This window comes from Sylvia atricapilla, chromosome 2 (assembly GCF_009819655.1).
Source record: "Sylvia atricapilla isolate bSylAtr1 chromosome 2, bSylAtr1.pri, whole genome shotgun sequence".
Lineage (NCBI taxonomy): Eukaryota > Metazoa > Chordata > Aves > Passeriformes > Sylviidae > Sylvia > Sylvia atricapilla.
Window position 1 is genome coordinate 938272 of NC_089141.1, and position 7405 is coordinate 945676.

The window sequence follows — 7405 nt, forward strand, 5'->3', positions numbered from 1 at the left end:
ACTCTGCTTATCAAAATCTTTAGTGGGTGAGGGATGACCACAGCAGTGTCAGTAACTTCTAGGGATGAGCTATTGATCTGCCCCATAACTCCTGAACAAAGAAACTGAAACCCCAAAGTCACCAGACTCAGTGAAATTGCTTGTTTAATAGTTGAAAGTGCAGATAATCCTGCTGTTTAATAGTAGGTTAGTTTGAGTTACGTACTTTAAAAAGGAAAAAAAAAAAAATCTGTATTGCTCCCTAACAGTTTGAAGTTGTATGTGCATGCCATATTCTCCCTGCCTGGATCATAACATGGAAGGATAGATAGAGTAGAAATAGAAGTATCACAGGTGGCATCAATGCCCTACTGAAGTCTTTTAGGTAAAAAAAAAATAAAGCCAGAAAAACTCCAGGGATTTGGGTTTGTTGGGTTTTTTTTTCCCCAGGCTTTTTTGGTCTCTTGTCTTACTTAAAAAGTGATCAGAGTAATAGAAATGAGGGGAAACATCAAGACTTGAAAGGAAGCAGCATGGGTAGGTTTTTGAAAGAAAGAGGAGGGAAAACAAGGAGTTAAACTTCCAGTGCTGGTCTTCTGGCAGGGTATCTGAGATCTTCTCTGCCTAATTGCTAGGAAATGCAACTGTGGAAAGGCAGAACAAGTGGATTTTATTAGCATTTTGTAGTGGCATTTGTTTGTGGCAAACACTGACGCTCGGCTGGCATGAGGCTTTGTGTTTCCTGGCAAGATAAGCATGAGTAAGATATTTGTGGTTTTCTTGCACTAAACATTAGACTCACATCAGCTGGCATCTGTTATGGCAACAGAAAGGGCTGCTAAGAAAGTGAGAGATGTTTTCCTCTTTGCTTTCCTTGTGGCACACAGGGTTTGGTGATAGAGAACAGGGTATTCATTAACCATGTAAGTTTTTGGAGGTCTTAGCCTCATGGAGCTTTTGTGCTTTTGTACAACACTGCCTACAAGCTGAAGCCATGACCTTATAAATCTCATCTTTGTTCCCTTTTAACCAGTGAACAGCCAGGTCACCAGATGAAGTGTGATTTGCAGGGACAGGCACAGAGACTTTGACTGCTAAGAGTGCTTGTCAGACCCTGCTCAGGCCTGACCTATCCAAGCACACATGACTGAGCATTCTGGAAGATGGGAATTTGTACATCAGGAAAACACCTGAAAAGCTACAAATATGGCTTTTGCTTGGCTGAAGAGCTGCCCTGACTTGGCCTCTAGAGGATGTTACCATTGGTTTCAGTGCTACTTCAACTGGTTAAACCTCATTATTGAAGAAACTCTATTTTTAATAGTATTTATTTTCTTTGAAATGCAGTAGATTTCATACCACTGTGATTGTCCTAATAAGTCATATTTAGTCCAGCAGTATTGCTCCATGTATGCTGTGACAACAGTGCTTGACTTATTTCTTGCCTTGCTACCCATAGCACTTTGATATAAGCAAGAGAGAAATGGGGAATAAAATCAGCTAGTGGCACCAATGAGCACTGAATAGTGCAAGACCATTAACTGATGGAATAGCAGGGCTTGCTGTCCTTAAAATGGCACAGACAGATAAATGGATGTTGTGTCCAAAAGATGCGCTCAGTCAGCGTTTTAAATTTAATTTAAATTGACGTGAGAGAAATAACTAAGCTATTCTCAGTCCTTTGTTGGGATGAAATAGCTCTATTAGCACTGCTGTGCAAGATGGTCAGCTGCTTCATTTCAGGTGATGTGCTCTGCCAGTGGCAATTATGTATTGCTTCTGGATCCTTGGAGACAGCTCAATTGCCTGTAATCTCCAGGGTGATTTTTTTTTCTGTTGGAAAATGTTTTGTTACATCAGAGACCTCTAGAGCATAATCAAGCATTGTCAGCAATCAGAAATGGAGTAAGAGATCAAGGAGAAGAAAATTAAATACAAGCACTGTGATTCCAAGTTGCATCTCCAGATGACAGAGATTTGGAGAGCAAGCAACACAGTGCTCGTTCAGCGGAGGAAGGGAAAAGAGGCTCAAAGTTCCTACTGAAATGTGTTACTAGACAGTTATCAATAATTTAGTACTTAGTAATCAATTGTCACCCACTTCCATACTTTGATAAAAGTGTCACTTCAGCTTGCTTGCAGTTTCAGCTTTCAAAAAATTGAAGCAGCATCTACTGTGTGCTGGTTCTGCCTTCAGTGGTGGAAGAGAGATATTCAAAATGTTAATGACTTGCCTGTTAATGACTTGCAGACCTTCTCAGACTACTAATACCACAGCGGTTATTAGTACATGCTTATTGAAGGCATTTGACTTTCTCTGTGCTCAAATGAAGCTGAATAACAAATTCAGCTGGCTTATTAGGAAGGACAGCCAAAACCTTTCCTTCCTCTGCTGGAAGTAATCTCGGCTGTAATTTGAAGAAATTATTTGAGGGAGAACATATGAAGTCAGTGTGATTGTGTACCAATAAAAATTGATTGATTTAAGAATGTTTATGAAAGCCTCCTGAAATGTTACTATAAATTGCCACTTAAACTCTTGTTTGGTTTTCACAGATATTTTAAAACCATTACTTTACCTGACTTTTGATTAAAGAAAAACAGATACAAGCAGTATGCAAGAGAATTCTTATTGGTAATAAAACCAGTTTGTAGTAAAATTAACTTTGCTTTGTGCAGGGACTTTCCTCTGCGATTTCATCCAGCTTGTTAGACATTTTTTTGCTAAGCAGTGGAAGATCCTGCAATACAAGCAAATTCTGTCACTTCTGATGTTTAGCTTGGGGAAAAAATGTCATGCTGAGGTGAGTGGCTCTGTGGAGCTCTGTGCTGTGTCAGTGGGCTGATGGTGTCACACTGGTTCTGGGCTCCCATCAGTCAAAGGACCATGAAGGCAGCTTCGATGAGAAGGGAAATATTTTGTAGAAGATAGGTTGGGTAAGATAATTGCCTCTTTTCTGTCTGTGCTCAGTGGTGAAAGTGTGATTCATCTTCTCTATTTTGCATGAGACTTAGGGGAGTTACATGAGCACTTTAAAAGACAAGAACAGTCCCTAAAAGTTAAGCATAATTAAATAAAATAAATAAAGATACTTTGAAGCAATTAAATATAGTAATATGGACTACATGGATAGACTTTCCTATGCAGCTAAGCTTTAATATGGCCCAGAACTTAACATATCACTTCACATTCTCAGAATACTTGCAGTTCTAGATCAAGCAGCAACAACTGAGGATGTAATTACTGTGCTCCAGGGCATAAGCCAAAGAGGACTCCTGAAAAGAAGTGGTTAGTTTTCTAGTACAATATCTAACTGTAGGATTTTTTGCCTTGTAGCTGAAGTAATTTACTGCTGGTTATATGGACAGAGCACAGATCACAGCTGGAGCTCACTTGCTATGAGTTGACTACATCTTTTCTGTTCTATTCTACACCTTTTTCTTAGTACTTTTTTCCCCCCTTTTTAATTTTTTTTTATTTGCTAGTCTAGGTTTTCTATCTTCAAAGATAAATTAAAAGAAGGGTTATTCTTTAAATAATATTTGTCTCTCTCAAGTACCATTTCTGCAGCTGACTCAAGGAAGGCATTGAGATTGTTAATCACTTAAAAGGAAAGACAGCTCTATACTTAGCATCCATTGAGGAAAGTACTGGTTTACATCCTCTATAAATATTTAATTAACAAAGACAATAGGACGGAACTGTTATAATACAAGCGACTTCCTGCATCTGGTTACAAAAAAGATTCTCAGTTTGAAGCCTTCTCTGTTTTAATAATATGAAATTATTGCCTGGAGTAGTTTATTTTTATAGTAAAATAACTGAATTTGAATGTTCAACAGGTACATTACAAGATTTTAGATGAGAGTCCAAATGCTCATCTTGATTTGCTGTTGTTATTTGCAATTTCCAACACTTTTACTTAGGTGCTTATGTTTCTTTTCTGTATTTCAGCACGGTTTTGCTCTCACTTTTACATTTGACTTGCCACTTTTCTTGTTCATGTAACTAATGTTGTGACATTTTCACAGAATCATAGAATATGCTGAATTGGAAAGGACCCATAAGGATCATTGACATGTAGATTTTAGCACTGTATTTTATATTTCAGCTTTATAAAGACCATGAAAAGCCTATTTTATCCAGTCTGAATTTAAAGTCTAAAGTTACCTGAGAGCAGCCTTCTAACATTTGCAAAGGTGCAGCAGGGCAGATGAGATTACAATTGGAAACTCATGGAAGTAAATTGATGCTTCTTTTGGTCCTGCACATCCAATTAGCTGTCTACAGCTTCATTAGCAGAAGGGGTGCCTGAGAAAAGGTGCAAGGCTCTTTCTCAGCTTGGACAAGTCATAAAATGAATTCTGCTGAAATGGATGAAAAAAATGATCCCCCAACAGCTAAACCTGAAGATGAAGCAAGTGTAAGTAGGTGACTTACACATTCTTGATTTTCCATACTTCCTGACATTGCTAGATGTCTTGTGATCTAATTCTCAAGTATTGAACTGAACATAATAGTTAGATTTGGTATAGTTTTCTAGTTAATAGCTCAGTCTGAAAATGTAAACATGTGTTTATCTCTGGATTGCTAATATTATGTATTTTCAGACGATTGAAATAATGGACATGTCAGTGTGACAACATAAAAGCTTATATTGGTGTCATGCAGCATATTTTTCCAAAAAGAAATTACCTTCTAGGCAAGAAAGGCAACATGAAAGGAGGCAGAGTGTTTTTCTTTTCCCAGAGAAGATAGAGAAGGGGATTGTTGTATGAGTGCTAACCCATGACAAAGATGTAATTATATAGTTTAGTGTATGGTGATAGTCAAAGTGCAACATTAGCTGGAAACCAGTTCTAGAATACAAGAACTAAGTTGCAGTAGAGAGGAAAGCTGAATTGAGAATTATGGTCCTTATTGAGGGAAGGGAGCAGCTTAACTTTGCTGTCACTTTCCTTACTGTAAAATGTTTATGCTAAAGTAATAAAAGATGGAAATATTGGTAATGTAACACACAGCATTCAATATTCCTATGAATCCCATGTAACAGAGAACTTGGTCACGGAAAGCTTGAGATATGAATTGCTTTTTAAAAAGAAATAAGATGAGGATTACAGCAGATACAATGAAGACACAGGCAGTTTTTTCAAGTGCCCATTTATACATCCAGAGTGTAATTTGAGTGATTTTTAACAATACTTGACAGGATTTGATTTTTAATAATGAATCTGTCTGTCTAGGTCTAGAGCCACAAATAGGAATTACATGGGAAAATCTTAATATAAAATATTGTTGTGGGAATCTTGAAAGTGACAGGAATTTCAGATGTCAGAACTCAGCATTCATTGAGCTCTCTCACGTTGGCCTCCTGAATACTTGAGTGTGTGAAGGAACATTGTGACAATCCACAGTTTTAAACAAACAAACGTTCATTTTCATACTGAAGGAGACTCAGTAAGGTTTGTAAAAAATACAGAAAAGATGGGTACATCAAGTGGAGAGCACACAAAACAAGGGCAGTTAATTACCTTGATAGAAGATGTCAATCTGAAATGTTCCAATTTTTTGTTTAAAGATTTTGTTTGAGGAAATTGTGGAGGGCCATACTTAGTCTTTTAACTCTACTTGTTATTACTTATTACCAAGTTTTCTTCTCCTCTTAGAACATCCTCCACTCTGAGATGAAAGATTGCTATCTGTGGTATTTAACTATGGGACTAGCAGGATATTTGTGGGGATGTTTCCTTTGCTTCCTCTGAGGATACATAGAGGTCTCTTTTTGATAGTACTGCTAATACATAATATCAGAGAAATGTATCAAAAAATGTATCAGTGAAGACTTCTTCAGGTTTTTAATTATTTTTAAGGACAGAGTTAACAGCAGAACAAGAACAGATTTGTTGGAATGTTGATTCTCTGAGGTTTGAATAATTCCAGGTGTGGGGATTCCCTGAGCTCTCTGGGCATGGCTCAGGTACATGGCCCTTGTGATAAAATACACAATTGTGATAAATTCCCCCTCCTGCAGTGTAGTGGAATGTCCCCTGTATGTGACTATTGTGGCTCTCTGTTCACTGTGCACAAGTGAGAAAAGCGTGGCTCTGTTTTCTCCACAGCTCACTTTAGACATGGAAATGTATAATTAGATTTACTCACGCGGTCTTCGCCGTCTTCTCTTCTGCTGAACAAACCCTGAGGGCTCTCAGCTTTTCGCTGTACATCATCTCCTCCAGCTCCTTACCTCTGTGATCTTTCCTGGAGTCATTCTGGATTATCAACATCTCTCTTATCTTAATGAACCCAAAACACAGATGGGGGTGTTGCTAGAGGCTCTAATTAATAGGAGGCTGGACACAGCAATAACACATGCCAACCAATTCGCGACATTCTCCCCCTTATTGTTTACCAACAGTGAGTTATATAGATTCACTCATAATTTACAATTACAGGGAATACAAAGAATGCAAGCAAGCCTTATTTCTCTCAGTCTTAAGGTGGCTAAGCTGTCAATATTCTAAAACGATTGTCAATGTTATAACCCCCCCGGGACACCTGGAGTGAATTCCCGGTGAATTTTTGCTGCGTCACTGCGGCCTGCAGGCCCCACAGGCCCCGGAGGCCCTCAGGCCAAAGCGCCCGGTCTGGAACTGCTCAAGCCCCAATAAATCATGTTTTACTTTATGAAGTGCTCTAAGAACTCCTAGTGCTTAGCAAAAGTAAAGAAGGACTTACTGTAGGTTATTTCACAGCACTGCTTTGGCAAACGGCCGGCACTTGTGTTATCTCCTGCGTGTCAAGCTGCATCGCCACAGGGATTTTTTAGCCGCTGCATTAAACTTGGCGTCCCACACTGAAAACTCCAGTGTGAAATTCTCGGCTGGCTCCTTCCTGACTTTCAGTCTTCTTTCTCATCAGTAGAGGTGAAAAATTACTGTTGTGCCCACACATTTTAGTTAACACCAGACCACACGCTCTTTGAGGGCTGCCTTCTGAGGGGCTTCAAACAATGCAATGCTGGTAAATAGATGAACATCTTGTCACACCTTTCTCCTCATTGTCTACCTGCTGTGGGTCTGCAGAGGCTAAAAAAGGACCTACTGAGCACAGGGAGCATCTTCCTGAGTTTGGGCCTCTGCCATTTAGTGTGCGATTGGGAATTCCTCAAGGTGTTTTTGTGTGGGCACGGAATAGGACAGCGTTTTGTCCCTCTCAGTGAGACTGTCAGCATCTTGGGCAGATCACAGACCAATTATCACTGGTTGTTGACAGAGCTTTTCGATTTGCGCTGCTTAGGAATAATGTAGCACTTAAAGAGCAATCTGAGTGGCATGAATTCGGCTGTGAGGGAAGGGAGGTGAGGGAAGAGGCCCTTAAAATGAGCCAAGCTGTTCCAAAAACAACGGAAAAAGACCCATTTCTTTT